A 16,108-nucleotide genomic window follows, 5' to 3' on the forward strand; every position below is an offset into this window, starting at 1 on the left:
GGGTTTCTTTATTTGCCAGGATTAAGCCCGGTCTTCGAACCTATATCACATGGTCAGTCCAGCTGTCATAACCCCAGAGTACCCTACTTTTTCGTTTTATACCACTTTTTCGGGTATACAGTTGTACCACTTCCCGGTGTACAGTAAGCTATTTTCCTTGCAGTTCTTCCAGTGCAAGGCCTTAATGAATGTGTCGTGCTTTCTCTTGCATATATTTTGAGCTAATGTCGGGAATCAACTTATGATGCGGTTCACGGTCTCCATATTCGATTCGCATTTGTAGCATATATGTAATGAAGACATCTGGCATGTATTTTATTTTGTACATATCAGTCTTATGCTGCAATAAACTTGCTTTCGGCCTCCTTGAGTTTTCCTCTTGTCAGCCTTTGCCAACTACAATCTGCAGCTACAGTCTGGGTCTGCCTCTGGCAATGGACATGCAATCTTTGTTTTCCCATTTCTTTTTCCTTTGGCTGCTGATCCTTTCTTTATGCTTTTCATGATCTTCACCTACAGAGATAAGGTCTTCTCTTCAAGCGGTTATTACTGCCCAAGTGTTCCTTACTCGGTGTAGATATAGTCCTGAACACTTTATTTCTCTTCAGCCATTCTCCTTGCTAAGCACAGCATTGCCACTCTTCTCTTAGATGTACTGTTCATCTGATGGTCATCAGTTTTCTTGCTTTTCTGTCCATGTTTTCTAGGTCTTTATTTGTCCAGTCCACTATTCTTACATTATATCTTAATCCTGGCACAGCCAAATTACTGACTGCCTTCATACTTATTTCGCATCTTTTCTTTTTTTTTTTGTGGCCAAACCATTTCCTCTGCAATGTATATTCATGTGCATGATAGTGCCAAAATAAGAACAGATAAGCTGGGAGCGATTTGTACTTTAAACCCTGCGTGTCTGTACTCTTCCTTTATTTCCTTATTCTCATCTGTTCTAACTATTAATAATACTGTATATATGGGATCAGACGTACTCAGGCCTGAAATATTACGAGCATTTGGTTACCCAGCCAATCGGATACGGTATAAGTAAGAAAGAATGTGGGGCGGTGGTAGTGGGGGGGCGGTCAGAGACTCTAACCTTTCCTCCCTTTATTTTTATTAGTGTCTTATGCAGGAATACCCCATTGCAGGCAGAATAAATATCCAGTAAGAACACAAATTGTCAATGGAACAAAAGCCAACTTTACAGTGGAAAAATAGTTGCTGCATAATATATGCCAATTTTCCACCTCTACGTATTGAACAATCAATTATATCTCATCAAATTATTCAATGGTTTATTCAGTGACAAAAACAACTAAAACAGTTCCCATAACAAAGGATCAGTTTTTCATTCCTTATAATGAATGTTACAGAGATGACGGTATTCATTTCCTCTTCAACATAGGCACAGAAAAGTTCACAACAACAATCATCTTAATTACACTGATTGTTAGGCTTGCATTTTACTGGATTCACTAATATCGTCTCCTTTCTAAAAACTGGTCATTTAACCCGGAGAGGCCGCAGAAATGTTTGGCAGTTTTGAAATACATTGACGTTAGATGTATACGGTTTCGGTCAGCAAGATATAAACGGACTTCAAATATGGAAAACTCGCATAGAATGGTGAACTGGGTAAGAGCTATAACAGGAGAGAGAGAGAGAGAGAGAGAGAGAGAGAGAGAGAGAGAGAGAGAGAGAGAGAGAGAGATTACTGCACTGGGACAGTTCCAGAAATATGAGTCGCAAATAAATCATCAGTTTTATGTAGCAAAGAAATTAAGATAAAACATTTTCTGTAGCCAAAAAAAAAAAAAAAAAAATCAACAAAGAAAGCCACTGTATTTTTGCAAGAGGACTAGCCTCTCTCTCTCTCTCTCTCTCTCTCTCTCTCTCTCTCTCTCTCTCTCTCTCTCTCTCTCTCTCACCCTTGTACAAGTTAAAATAGTCACCAATTTCCTCTTCGTTTTTTAATTTAATAGTTATTTGAATAATAATCAAATAGTCATCCAGTTGTACTTTCGAAATTATGTTGATCTTGATCAAAACATAAGAAACGAGAAAAGGTCATGATAAAGTTAGCGATGATGATTTTTTTCTAAATATTTTTTTCTCTTGTTCCATTTCAGTATAATTGCTTCACGTAGGAGACCAACTATCAAACTATTTTTCTTTTCTCATAAGTATAAACCCTATTATTGATTGAATGGGGCTCAATATCACATTTTGTTTCTTTTACATCAAATGAATAGGTGGGTAAGACTTCAAAAGTCATCAATATTGTATATTCCATTTGACAAGATTACTTATACAAGAATAACAAATCATGACGGCCTTTAAAATATAAGGAGCAATACAACTGAATTTTTTAAAAGGGGGAGACTCTAAACTATTTTTTGTGCTATTCCTTGTCTTTCTTGCCATCTGAGAATACTATTTCCTATCTTATCTTCTTAAATATGTAAAATAGCTATTCCATATATTTAGGCATGTGAGAATGCAATCTGTACGTACATACATGTACGTTTTGAAACATTTGTCGGTGTCAACTGGCTGGTGGAAATTTCTAGTTTATAAGACAGAAACGTAAACACCAGAGATTCTTGCTGATTTAATTACTAGACTTTGAACTGAAATCCAGGTTTTAGGAAGATCAGAAAGGAAAGCCAGTCATGAAAACAAGTCATTTTCGTGACCGCCTTAACTTTAAGTTTTTAAGCAACTGTCCTAAGCTTCAAATTTTAGAAAGGTAAAGATGCCATCTGGTTTTGGCAAAACTCCAGTTGATACATGCAGAAATCGCCATTATCTACTGTATTCACGTAATATAGTATACTTAATGAATGTAAAAATAGGAAAAAATTACTCTTCAGAATGGTTAGCACCATACTTTCTCGTTGGATTGGAACATATAAGCAATTAATGTGAGTAATTCTTTACTTTTCCTACTTCAGTCACTCATTTACTCATAATTCCCTTACTACCATACATATTCCTTGAAATGACAGTAGTTTTGACAGAAAACCCCTGCATTAAAACAATATCTTCATTTAAAAAGAAATGTATGTTGTAGAAAAACGCCACAATTTACGATCATTCCAAGTATTGTTTCATTCCCTAACCATCAGATCAGCACAAACGCAGATACAAGTCTCTTCTCGAACGACATACCTTTCGGTAACGTCAAGTAATTATGAATGAGCGGAATACTTACTGAAAATATAAAGTTTACCCGGAAACAAGAGGGGAAAAAAAGTGAGGTCTGATGAGGGTCCTTCACTGACGTCATAACGTCATTACCATTATTCAGTCCTCTTGGTCACCGAAACTTATACCAAATTGTCTTTTAATGACTTTAAATTAAATTTTGCTCCAACTCTGCCTTAATTTGTCATTACGAAAACGTCAGTCACTGCAGGGGCTCGTAATTAATTGCTATTCATCGTTTCAAGTGAAAAGTGAAAGAGAAGAAAAAAGGACAAAGAAGGCTCTAATTAGGTTTATCCTTATTCCTCCGCTTTTTATCTTTCTTCTCTCTCTCTCTTCTGGGTATTTAAAAGTGTTACTTTCTGTTAATTAGTTGCTCTCTCTTTTTTACAGCAATAACAAAAAGCCCCATCGTCTGTAATTTTAAGCAATTGTATGCGCATTCTATAAGAATAAGTTTGCTAATTCAATTATTTACTTGCTAGCTCGTCTTTATTGTTGATGATGGCCTTAAATATCTCTCTCTCTCTCTCTCTCTCTCTCTCTATATATATATATATATATATATATATATATATATATATATATATATATATATATATATATATATATATATAGATAGAGAGAGAGAGAGAGAGAGAGAGAGAGAGAGAGAGAGAGAGAGATGAGTTTCTAGTTCTACGGCTTGCTCTAAAAATGTTCAAGTGGCTTGTATGCTTACGGTGATTGACCTTTCCTGGTGGTCAACCATCACAGCTCTGACTGACCTGATCCGACGTTGTTTAACTTTGATGACCTAATTTGATGACCTAATTCCAACGGCAAAATCACCAATGAGTAACTCACTGTAACAGGTTGTGGCACACTGCCACGTTCATTCATTATCTGCTAACTTAAGGATGAACATTTCTAAAGAAAGCAACCACATTATCAGCTCATTCATATACCCAGATAGGAGGCATAACAGCAGCGTGGAGACAGCCACTCACCTTTATCTTCATAAAATCTCATGGCTGCTATCAAATCAACGTCCAGTACCTCTACCGCACCACGCACAAAAGCGCTTTCAGTATCCCTCGACTGTTTCCTCCCAGAACGCAGTAACAAAATAGAATAGAAGAATATAGAATTTAGACCAAAGGCCAAGCACTGGGACCAATGAGTTCATTAAGCGCTGAAACGGAAATTGGCAGTAAAAGGTTTGAAAGGTGTAACAGGAGGAAAACCTCGCAGTTGCACTAAGAATCAATTGTTAGGCGAGGATGGAAAGTAAGCTGGGAGAGAATATGAACGGAGGTACAGTAAAAGGAATGAAAGGGGTTGCAGCTAGGGGCCAAGGGGACGCCGCAAAGAACCTCAAGCAACGCCTGCAGTACACTGCATGAGGTGCACTGACGGCACTGCCCCCCTGTGAGACAGAACGCCGTAATTACACAATGTTTTAACCGAATCTATGATCCTCTTGCCTCACCATGTGACCAAAATCAACCGAAAATACAGCCAACTTTTCGCATTTTTACTTTTTACCACACCTTCGCACTATCTACTCTTTTCGCACTGTGAAGCCTTGCTTGCTCCTCATGTACGACAAAAAAAAAAAAAAGATATTTTTTTTATAGCTTCCTCCTTTTTTTCTGCCACTTGCATTCAACATCCAAATTTCAATTGCAAAGGGCCTTCTCTTCCTTAAACATTTTCCAAAGTTCCTCTTACCTTCCTTGCTTCACCTTTCCTGTGACGCCTTTTTCCTCATACCAATATAAACAAACCGGTCTTGAATCATCCTGATTAATAATCAATTCCTATATATATACATGCAAATATATATATATATATATATATATATATATATATATATATATATATATATATATATATATATATATAAACATACATACACACACACATATATATATATATGTATATATATCTGTATATGTATATATATATATATATATATATATATATATATATATATATATATATATATATATATATATATATATGTATGTATGTGTGTGTGCATAATTCACACATCTCACACACACACACACAAAACGCACACCCCTATGCATTTAGTAACATCCATAAGCACATGTAAAATGAATTATCAAAAAGGCTTTGATAGTACAACTTTAAGCACGTAATAACTAACCAGGCATCTGATGAAAAAACTGCAGTTTGATTTAATGGAAATGAATGAAGTTCAGGAGCTGACAAGAGCAAAATAATAAGGAGAAAGTAACCTAGAAAGCCCAAACGATAATTCAACGCAGAATATGGGAAGTATTTCTAGACTTTATGCAAATATCACAGCCGAATGAATTCCGACATAAACGTCATATTTTAACAGAAGGTTTCCTTTATTCATAAACCATCCCCAGTATTTCAAAATTTACTCCCTGTATTGTAGAATATCGTTTATAAGCGACAGAGTCCCTATTCTTATCTAATGTTTATTTATTCTCTCATTCAGTCTCTTTAAAAAGAGTTTCGTGCTATCGTGAATAAGCGGTTTATTGATTTTCAGTGTTCTGATCTTAATCTACCAAAGCCTCATTATCTTTTTAGAATGAATGCTGTTTTCTTCCTCATTTCCGAGAGCGTTACTGATAAAATACAAATAATACTGAATGGCAAGAGGAAATTTAAAGTAAAAATCCCCCTGTAGATTTATTCATAGTAATTAAAAATTACCGTTGATGTAACTGGATTAATCTCGCTATCTAATTTTTAATTTATTAATGGATTCCCTGGTCGTCCTATAATGCGCAGTAAAAAAAATGCCATGCTATTGCATGTACTGATTAAAAAGTTTAAACCAGGCACCTAGTTCTCTCTCTCTCTCTCGATCGACCAGTGATCGATTGCTGAACCGGGTGAGATTGAACGAATAGGCGCATTCCCTAAAAGCAGTTTGTTCATATTAACATAAGCAGAGTTGTTCGTCGACTGTTGTGATTCGCAGCTGGGATGGAAAAAGAGAGAAAAAATACCAGAGGTGGCTGCTCACCGCTCCGTCAAAATGTACACCATCAACACGGAAAGACTTCGACGAGATGATCCTCACCCCGCTGGGGTGAAACCATTCATAATATATTCACAAGATTTTTCTCTCTGTCTCTCTCTCTCTCTCGTGTCACTAGAGTATGGTTTCGCTTCATATTTTCTTTTTCGGTATTACTTGTCAATTTCTCTTGCATTGTTGATAAAGTGGAAAACCTATAATAAAAAATATAAAATTTTTAGGAGGTATTGCTGGTAAAAACCCAAGTAATTCCATGACTTTTCCAAGCAAGGCACAAATATTTAAAAACAGATTTACCTGTTTACAGAGGCGCTCATCTCTCCCAGTAATGTTAGGTAAATATTCCTCTTGCTTGATCTTAAATTATGCAGTAACGCAGCATCCTTAAATCTGCTCCATCATTTATTTACGAAATGCGAGCGATGCTTCATGTGATGGTATCAGGGAATATTTCATTTAGGGGAGGAGGGAGGGGAGGAAGGCACATGTATCTCGGTGAGCCACCCTCCAGACGTGAGATGAACATAAAAACGGCGCTCGACGAGCCATGCTCTAAAAGTTATAATGGAGTGCTTGATGAGCCACACAATCGAGTAAGGCGAACATCAAGAGGACGTTCAATGAGCCACTCACCGCAAGTGAGTTTGATGTATAAAGGGTGCTCGTAAAGCCACCGACCACAGTAAGGTTAACATACATATAGGATTCAGTGAGTAACCCAGAAGAGTGAGGTCGTATACCGACGATTCTCAGCTAGCTACCCATCAGGAGTTAGGGTAATATTACGACAGCATTTCAAAGCCACCCACCAAAAGCGGGGTTAACATATTATATAGAGCTCACAACTGAACCACCCAACAGGTCGATCTTACCTTAAAGAAGAAGCTCAATGAACCACCTACCAGAATGAAGGTTAATATAATGAGAGCGCTTGATGATGCCCAAACGAGTTATGTTAACATACAGTGGGTACTTGGCATATCTTGATGTGTCATCTACCAGAGAGAACAAAATATAGGATTTAGGCCAAAGGCCAATCACTAGGACCTATGAGGTCATTCATCGCTGAATAGGAAATTAAAAGTAAAAGGGCTTGAGAGGCGTAACAGGAGGAAAACCTCGCAGTTGCACTTTCAATCAATTATTAGGAGAAGGTGGAAAGGAAAATGGAAGAAAGAGAATATGGACGGAGGAACAGTAAAAGGAATGTAAGAGGTTGCAGCTAGAGGCCGAAGGGACACTGCAAAGAACCTTAAGTAATGCCTACATTGCACCGCATGAGGTGCACTGACAGCAATACCCCCATACGGAGTCTGGAAGGTTAACATGATGGGGATTCTCGATGGGCCCTTCGCCATAGGTGAGGTTAATATACAAGTCTGTGGCTGTTCCACTAGCGGATCCGGGGTGGGGGGAGGACCTGGGCACGTGCGCCCCCCCCCCCATGAAAAATAATGACAAAATAATAATATTGAAGATTTAGATTATAATAACATAAATGAGATATATAAAAATGGGAAAAAATATAAAATCTATTATAGAAATAATACAATTTTGAGAAAAAATAATAACAATTATTTTATATATATATATATATATATATATATATATATATATATATAAATATATATATATATATATATATATATATATATATATATATATATATATATATATATGTATGTATGTATGTATGTATGTATGTATGTATGTATGTATGTATAATATGAAAATTGGTGGGCTCCCCCAAGAAATTTTTCTGGATCCGCTAGTGGGCTGTTCCGTACATTTTGACTAGACACCCACCTCACTGAGGACATCAAAGAGAGGGACCTCAGCAAACAACTCACCTGATAAGAAGAACGCTCGACAAGCCACAACAAAGTGAGGTTCATACCCTTCCGGAGTGAGGTTAATATACAGATGTCGATCGATATTATCGTGAAAAACCCATCAGGATGAAATTAATATATAAAGAGTGTTTGGAATATTTTGATGTGCATCCACAATACCTTGGTTAAAATAAAGACTGAGGTTAACATGCGTAGGGGGAGCACGGTTATCTTCCTGCGTCACCCACCAGAGTGAAGTAACCATGATCATTTCAAACGCTACCCGTCAGAAGTGAGGCTAACATACACAGGTACTTAGAGATATCTTGATGCGCCACCCACCAGAGTGAGATTAAGATATAGAGGGCGCTTAGGATACATCTCGACCCGCCACCCACCGTAAGTGAGGTTAACAGAAAGAAGGCGCACAGGATATCTTGACGTGACACCCGCCAGAAGTCAGGTTAACATATTTCACTGGGGATACCTTGAGCGCCACCCACCAGAAATGAGGCTAACATAACGTGCGCGCTTTCGAGTTCAGGGAAGTCCATGACGGACGGCAGCAGCCTTCTTTTATTTCGCTTTGGAGTCCATCTGTTACCGGAGGGCGTCCCGGCGCTCGTAACGTAAATCATAAAAATGAAATGTTTTGCGGATTCTTGAAATCTTCTTATTACGGCTTGTATATCAGCGTTTATGGCACAAGTATGCTCCTCAAAAAAGCTCTCTCTCTCTCTCTCTCTCTCTCTCTCTCTCTCTCTCTCTCTCTCTCTCTCTCTCTCTCTTTGAAATATGGCTTCCAGGTAAAAGAAGAAGGAGAAAGAGCTGAAGAAAACGAAGAAGTCGTGGTATGTATAACCATAAATCACAAAGCTCTCTCTATCTTTTCCCACTTGTCTTCTAGCTTTCGGTGAAATGTGTTGCGTTAACTTTAATCTACATCGAGTCCTAAAAAATGTTTAGAACATTATCTCCTTAAGGACAGAAAAGAAAATACGCTAAAAAGGAAGGTTTTGTAGGAATAAAACAGGAATATCTGTTGTGAAATGAATTAGGAAATATGAAGACATCTGCAGAAATCATTAACACATTTCTACCTAGAAATTATTTTCTTTCCAAACAATAAATAATGAATTTGGTTAGTATTATTTAAAAACAGCACGATGTCAATTGCAAGGCCATCTTGTTATGCAACGTAGTGAGTTAAATCATCCCAGAAATAATTTTAGTTAATGATTACTTACCTCCCTTTGTCTGTCTACTGTCATCTCCTATTTGTCTTTTCCTATTTCCTCTCTAAAGGCCTGCCCGGTTAACGATGGTAGGTAACTTCTATCCAACATTCTTGGATCAGACATCAGTTATTTTATTACACGATTTTTCCATCTTCGTAGAGAGCCATCCTTGTCCTCCTTGTCGTTACTATTGTCTTGAGGAAAATTGCCTTCGTAACAGCTAGAGTTCGAACTTCAGTACCACCTGAGAAATGTGGAGATATTCAGTTATTCATTTCATCTAGACACTAGTTTATATTGCATCTATATTTCTGTCCGTTTGTACTCTCTATCTTTGTTTTGTTTTAGGATAGGAATCTATATTCAGTTGTATTTGTTCATGAATGAACGTGCATTGCGTTTACATCCTATACGGGAGTTATGTTTTTGATCTGTTTTGTTTTTTTGCATATTTGTTTGAAAGTAGTGTTGCGCAAAAAAAGTCTTACGTGATTTTTTTTACTAAATTTTTACCAATATTGGAACTCGTGACTGGCAACAAGGGATTAAGTTCTAAGAGGGATCTGGGTCTGGGTAAGGGACCTTCTGGGGAGGAGTGTGTGAGTGTGAATGAAAATTTGGAAGACTGAATGAAAGGTGCCGAGTTCTGGGCAACGTGACATCATGACACCTCAACAGAAACTATTCCACATTCTCCGAACATCTATTGCTTGCCTTTAATTCCTTTTTCTCGGTGGCTGCAATAAAAAGAACTTCTTTTAAAAGTGGTAGCTTCTAATTCCTTATCTATGTTTCCTCTTATTCATCCTCCTGCATTATCGCTTTTTCATCATTTCTCAACATTTATTCCTTCATCTTTCATCTCATCTCTCCTTAATGGCTTCTATCCTCATAATAAAGGGATTTAGCATATAATTTCCGGTCTGACCATATCCTACCATCACCACAATCGACCTTTTTAGTATTAAATGAGCTTTATCTCCTCTGGCTTCTCGGCACTTGTTTCGGTAATTCTAAGTATTAGCTCCGCGCCTGTTTTTACCTTGGAAACTTTTTTTTCTACACTTTTAGGGCTTCTGATACTGGCGGTGCATTTGTTTGTTGTCGGCCAAATGGAATGTCCCTTCGCCGTGTTTAGTTCTGGCCAGGGGGAGGGGCGGTACCCATACGTTAACAAGTTACTTCACTTGCCGGACGGGATATGAACCGTTCCAAACAGACGTACTATGCCCGTGCTCTGTCTCGTGAAGATCGCGTATGGAAACCCATTGTTGGGTGGACTTCAGCGGTTAATTACAGGTTAATTACATTCGTGCGACAAAAATTGAAGGTAAACCCATAATTAGCAACCAAAAAACTGTAGAAAAAGTCAAGTTAGACGGAAATCGCCGCCGCGGAGCTGCTACTTAGATCTACCCTTGTTTCCCTCGCGTAGTTATAAGAATCTTCTCTAACTGCTTAAAGCACATTAGTCGGTTGTTTTTATTTACGTCTTTGCTATTTACTTTTAAAGTAATTCTTAATCTCTAAAATCCTTGGAAGTCAAATGCTACGAATATTATCTCTTGGTTTTATTTTCATCCCAACTCCTAAGTGTCTTTAGAATTACTTTGTTTCTAAAGCTTAGTACAAAAGAATTCTTATGATTTATATAAAATAATTCACTATTTCTGTTCTATTTTACATTTATATTTTCTTCATTATTTACGGTTACGTAAATTTCTCATTAGAAACGAATTCATTCGACTGGTTGACTTCGGCAGAATAGTGTCAAAGGTTCCACATTATCCTGAGTAAATAACTACTTGATTTTCTGTAACTTCTTAAATCCCGTTGCAATTGGAAGTGTTCTGTAGAAAGCCCTTTTAAGTCGAGCAAATTCCTTTAAGGAAAATATATTCTAATGGATCTATTTATTCTACAAATTCCGAAAAGTATATTGAATTTTAAATATAATAAGCTGGCATAAACAACGCTTGCAGTTGCACACGGTACTCATAAAAAGACCCTCATCACACAGTGCATGCATGTGTATATAAATATATAAATATATAATATATATATATATATATATATATATATATATATATATATATATACATACATATATATATATATATATATATAATATATATATATATATATATATATATATATATATATATATAATATATATATATATATATATATATATATAAAACCATCTACATCTGCAAGTCAGGTCTTGACCTAATATAAAACCATTACTCAAGTAGAATCTTGATACAGCGAAATTATCAGTAGAATCAGATATATATAATATATATATATATATATATATATATATATATATATATATATACATATACATATATATATATATATATATATATATATATATATATATATATATATATATATATATATATATATATATATATATATATATATATATATATATATATATATATAAAACCATCTACATCTGCAAGTCAGGGTCTTGACCTACAGTGATCATTACTTATGTAGAATCAGATACGAAATATATATATATATATATATATATATATATATATATATATATATATATATATATATATATATATATATATAATATAAAACCATCTACATCTGCAAGTCAGGGTCTTGACCTACAGCGATCATTACTTTTGCAGAATCAGATACGAAAATGAATAATTTCACACGTTTATATCTGTGTCACGGTAGCTTTGCTGTGTAATCGAATTTATTTTTTATACCTTTGCGAAAGGATACTCGCATCCATCAGAAAAAAATTGCATGACATTCCTCTGACTTGTCGTAAGTCACGACAATGGACTATGATTAAACATCCGTGTGGAATTCTGCGAATCATGCCATTCGATTAACTTCAGGCCTTACTAGCATACATAATTTTGCTCACTACACTTATTTGTTTCCTTAGGATGATAATGTGGATGCGATTATGCATGCATATCTAGAAATAGGTGTGTGTATATGTATATGTATATATATATATATATATATATATATATATATATATATATATATATATATATATATATGTATATATATATATTATATATACACACACACACACACACACACACACATATATACATATATATATATATATATATATATATATATATATATATATATATATATATATATATATGGGCAAGTAAATAAATATACCTTAGTTTAACCAGACCACTGAGCTAATTAACAGCTCTCCTAGGGCTGGCCCGAAGGATCAGGCTTATTTTACGTGGCTAAGAACCAACTGGTTACCTAGCAACGGGACCTACAGCTTACTGTGGAATCCGAACCACATTATAGCGAGAAATGAATTTCTATCACCAGAAATAAATTCCTCTAATTCTTCATTGGCTGGACGGAGACTCGAACTCGGGCCTAGCAGAGTGCTAGCCGAGAACTCTGTGGAGAATATATTCCCCCTCTCTCTCTCTCTCTCTCTCTCTCTCTCTCTCTCTCTCTCTCTCTCTCTCTCTCTCTCTCTCTCCTGTAAATTAACAGCTGGGGTGCAATTTTGTACTTGTATTTCTTTATAAATTCATCTGCTGACCGTGAATTTGAAATTTTATATATTCCGTTGATATGACAGTTAATTACTTAGTATGTGGAAGTAAAGTATAATGGTATTTTGTTTAACTTTCAGGACTTATTTTTTAATTATTTTTCTATTATAAGCTATGGAAAAGAAAGGCGACATAAAAAGAGAGTTGAATGTTTTATTATCCACCCTTTTTGCCATCTTACAAATGATCCTTCATCTTTGATTACTGACTTGATGCAGAGACCTAAAAGTCACCAGGAAGTTTACCGGATTCAAGTCGCGTTACAAATCTGCATCATGTAAAAAAAAAAAAAAAAAAAAACCGCGTTCATCAGCATGCAGACCTAAATCAGACCACGCTAATTAGCAAGCAGACCTTCATAGCCAATTGGCGAAGATTTTCCTTTATCATTTACGATTTGCGTGCTCAGAAAAAGCTTTATTACTTGATGTTCCTATGAACTAAAGTGCAGACGGCTTAGAGAACAGAAGAATAAATATAGAATTTTGGCCAATGGCCAAGCGCTGGGACCTTTGAGCTCATTCAGCACTGAAAGGGAAATTGACAGTAAGAGGGTTTGAAAGGTGTAACAGAGCAGTTGCACTAGGAAACAATATTTAGAGAGGTTGAAAAGTCCGATGACATAAAGAGAATATGAACTGAGGTACAGTAAAAGAAATAAGAGAGGTTGCAGCTAGGGTCTGATGGGAAGCTGCAAAGACCCTTAACTAATGCCTACAGTGTACCACACGGCACTAGCCCCCTGCGGGATGCAGACTGGTTAGGTCGTTGGCACCGAATCTAGGAAATCGAAGGTAAGATTGACATGAGGATTATCATTCATTTGGAAGCCTGAAGTCTCTCTCTCTCTCTCTCTCTCTCTCTCTCTCTCTCTCTCTCTCTCTCTCTATATCTATATATATATATATATATATATATATATATATATATATATATATATATATAATATATATATATATATATATATATATATATATATATATATATATATATATATATATATAAGGAAATTACATGACCCATAACTATCCAATTCAGCTCTAATCTGAAAAAGTATGATATACACATCTGTGGATATTTATTTGAAATGAATCGCCACATGAAAAATGCATTACTATCACATTTTGTCAATATGTTTAAACGCAAAATACGAGTAAATAATACCGTTAGCAAGTATATCTGATTTTACACGAATATATATTAACACAAAGCAAAAGAAAATGACAAGAACGCCCCACTCCAATGCCAATATTAGGTCCTTCAATAACACGGGGTAAACAACAACAATTTCCAAGCACAATAGCTGCACGAACAAGAAGGGAAAACAATCCTTGACGAAGGTAATAGCGGTCCCGCGACACCAGTCGAAGTCCTCATAAACAAGGCCGGGGGCCGCCAAGTCATCGGTAAAACAAACAAACAAACTTGGCAAGTTTTTAATGAACTTAGTCTAATGAGTTTTACTGCGACGATTACGCTTCTCGCCGGCAATTAGACCAGATAGCTTAAATTAAAAGCAATCTCATTTTCATTATATTTCATTAATGAATTTCGGATAATCCCAAACGAACGACTTTGCGCGAAAACAATTACATCTTGAAGTGACTAATTAAAGCATGGCGCTCGTCCTGTGCTTTTCCTCCTCTCTATTGCGTTTAATTAACGAAAGACGACCCTAACTTATGAAATATTGAGTAATAATTTCCCATGGCCGGGCATTTAATTATGAGAGCATAAAACTCACCTTTATCATGTGCGATATTACACTCATAAATTGTAAGTGAATTATCCTGTAAATTACAAAATAAATTACAAAATAAATTGCTAGAAAATTACAGCGAGAAATAGTTTATACTCAATTTATTTAAAGCCCTCGTGGTTTTAACACGGTGGACACAACGTCACGGCCGAAAGTTAAACGAATAAAAGGGGAACTTTTGAAAGGGTTCACCTTTTTCATAAATGGCAGACATTAAGGCTATTTGGCTGTCGTTTGGTCTTTTTTCATTCACCTTCACTCTTCCTCTCGGGTCATTTTTCTTCAACCGTTCCAATCTATCTCTCATGATTAACTTTTAACACATCACACACACACACACACACACACACACACACACACACACACACACACACATACATATATATATATATATATATATATATATATATATATATATATATATATATATATATATATATATATATATATATATATATATATATATATATATATATATATATATATATATATATATATATATATATATAAAGTATATATATTTGTAGTCACATACATTTATCCTTCTGGCTGATAGCGGCCATTATAATGTAAGGGATATGTGTGTACCCTTTTGCATTTCTTGCATCCATTAGCATCACTGCTTTTACTGTATCTTATCACTTTCACCACCAGTTTATGTAACAGCTAATACATGCACTGAAGTGTGCGGTGGTAAAGGTGAGCTCGTTAAATGCTTTAAACCACTACTTATAATAGTCCTATATCCAGGTTCTCTTATGTTAAAACATTTTAGTCAACCCTGCCCTTTTCCCGTGCTAATGTTAACTGTACTATTTGCTAATAGATAAATTTGTTTTGCTCCATCTTCTACTACTATTTTATAAATTTAATTCTTTCTTCTTATATATATATATATATATATATATATATATATATATATATATATATATATATATATATATATATATATATATATATATACTGACGATCTATCGGTAAAACTTTATGATATTTTATGATACTAGAGCTGTATAATAAATATAAATATATAAATATATATATATAATATATATATATATACTTATATATATATTTTATATATATATAGCTGTATATATATATATATATATATATATATATATATATATATATATATATATATATCGACTCTAAGTACTAAAACCTGCGCTTGACGGTCATAATTATGTACGACAGATTTGGTTTCAACTTATGCCTCTCTTGGTAGCTTGTTGGTTGCCTTCCTTCAAAGCCGTCGATCCGTACTGTCGGGCGTTCGAATCTCCCAGGTACCGAATCGTTTATCAATTACAATTCCGTTTCGGTGACATTCAAGCAGTAGGGAGAACTGGACATCAAACGACATTTGTAGCTTAATGTTTGTGAATGAAAAAGTCACGTGTGTAAAATGACACAGATAATAATATTATACACACACATATAATACACAGATATATAATATA

The 16,108-nt window shown here is 35.2% G+C and overlaps 1 long non-coding RNA gene across 1 annotated transcript in view; it reads right to left on the reverse strand.

Annotated features, from left to right (window-relative positions):
• Positions 1-9,314: 9,314 nt before the first annotated feature.
• The window catches only part of LOC136848133 (uncharacterized), an 88,233-nt gene continuing 81,439 nt past the window's right edge, over positions 9,315-16,108 (reverse strand). The window contains exon 3 of the long non-coding RNA XR_010855942.1: positions 9,315-9,549. This is a non-coding gene — a long non-coding RNA (uncharacterized lncRNA). The remainder of the gene's footprint in view (positions 9,550-16,108) is intronic.

This window comes from Macrobrachium rosenbergii, chromosome 2 (genome assembly GCF_040412425.1).
Source record: "Macrobrachium rosenbergii isolate ZJJX-2024 chromosome 2, ASM4041242v1, whole genome shotgun sequence".
NCBI lineage: Eukaryota > Metazoa > Arthropoda > Malacostraca > Decapoda > Palaemonidae > Macrobrachium > Macrobrachium rosenbergii.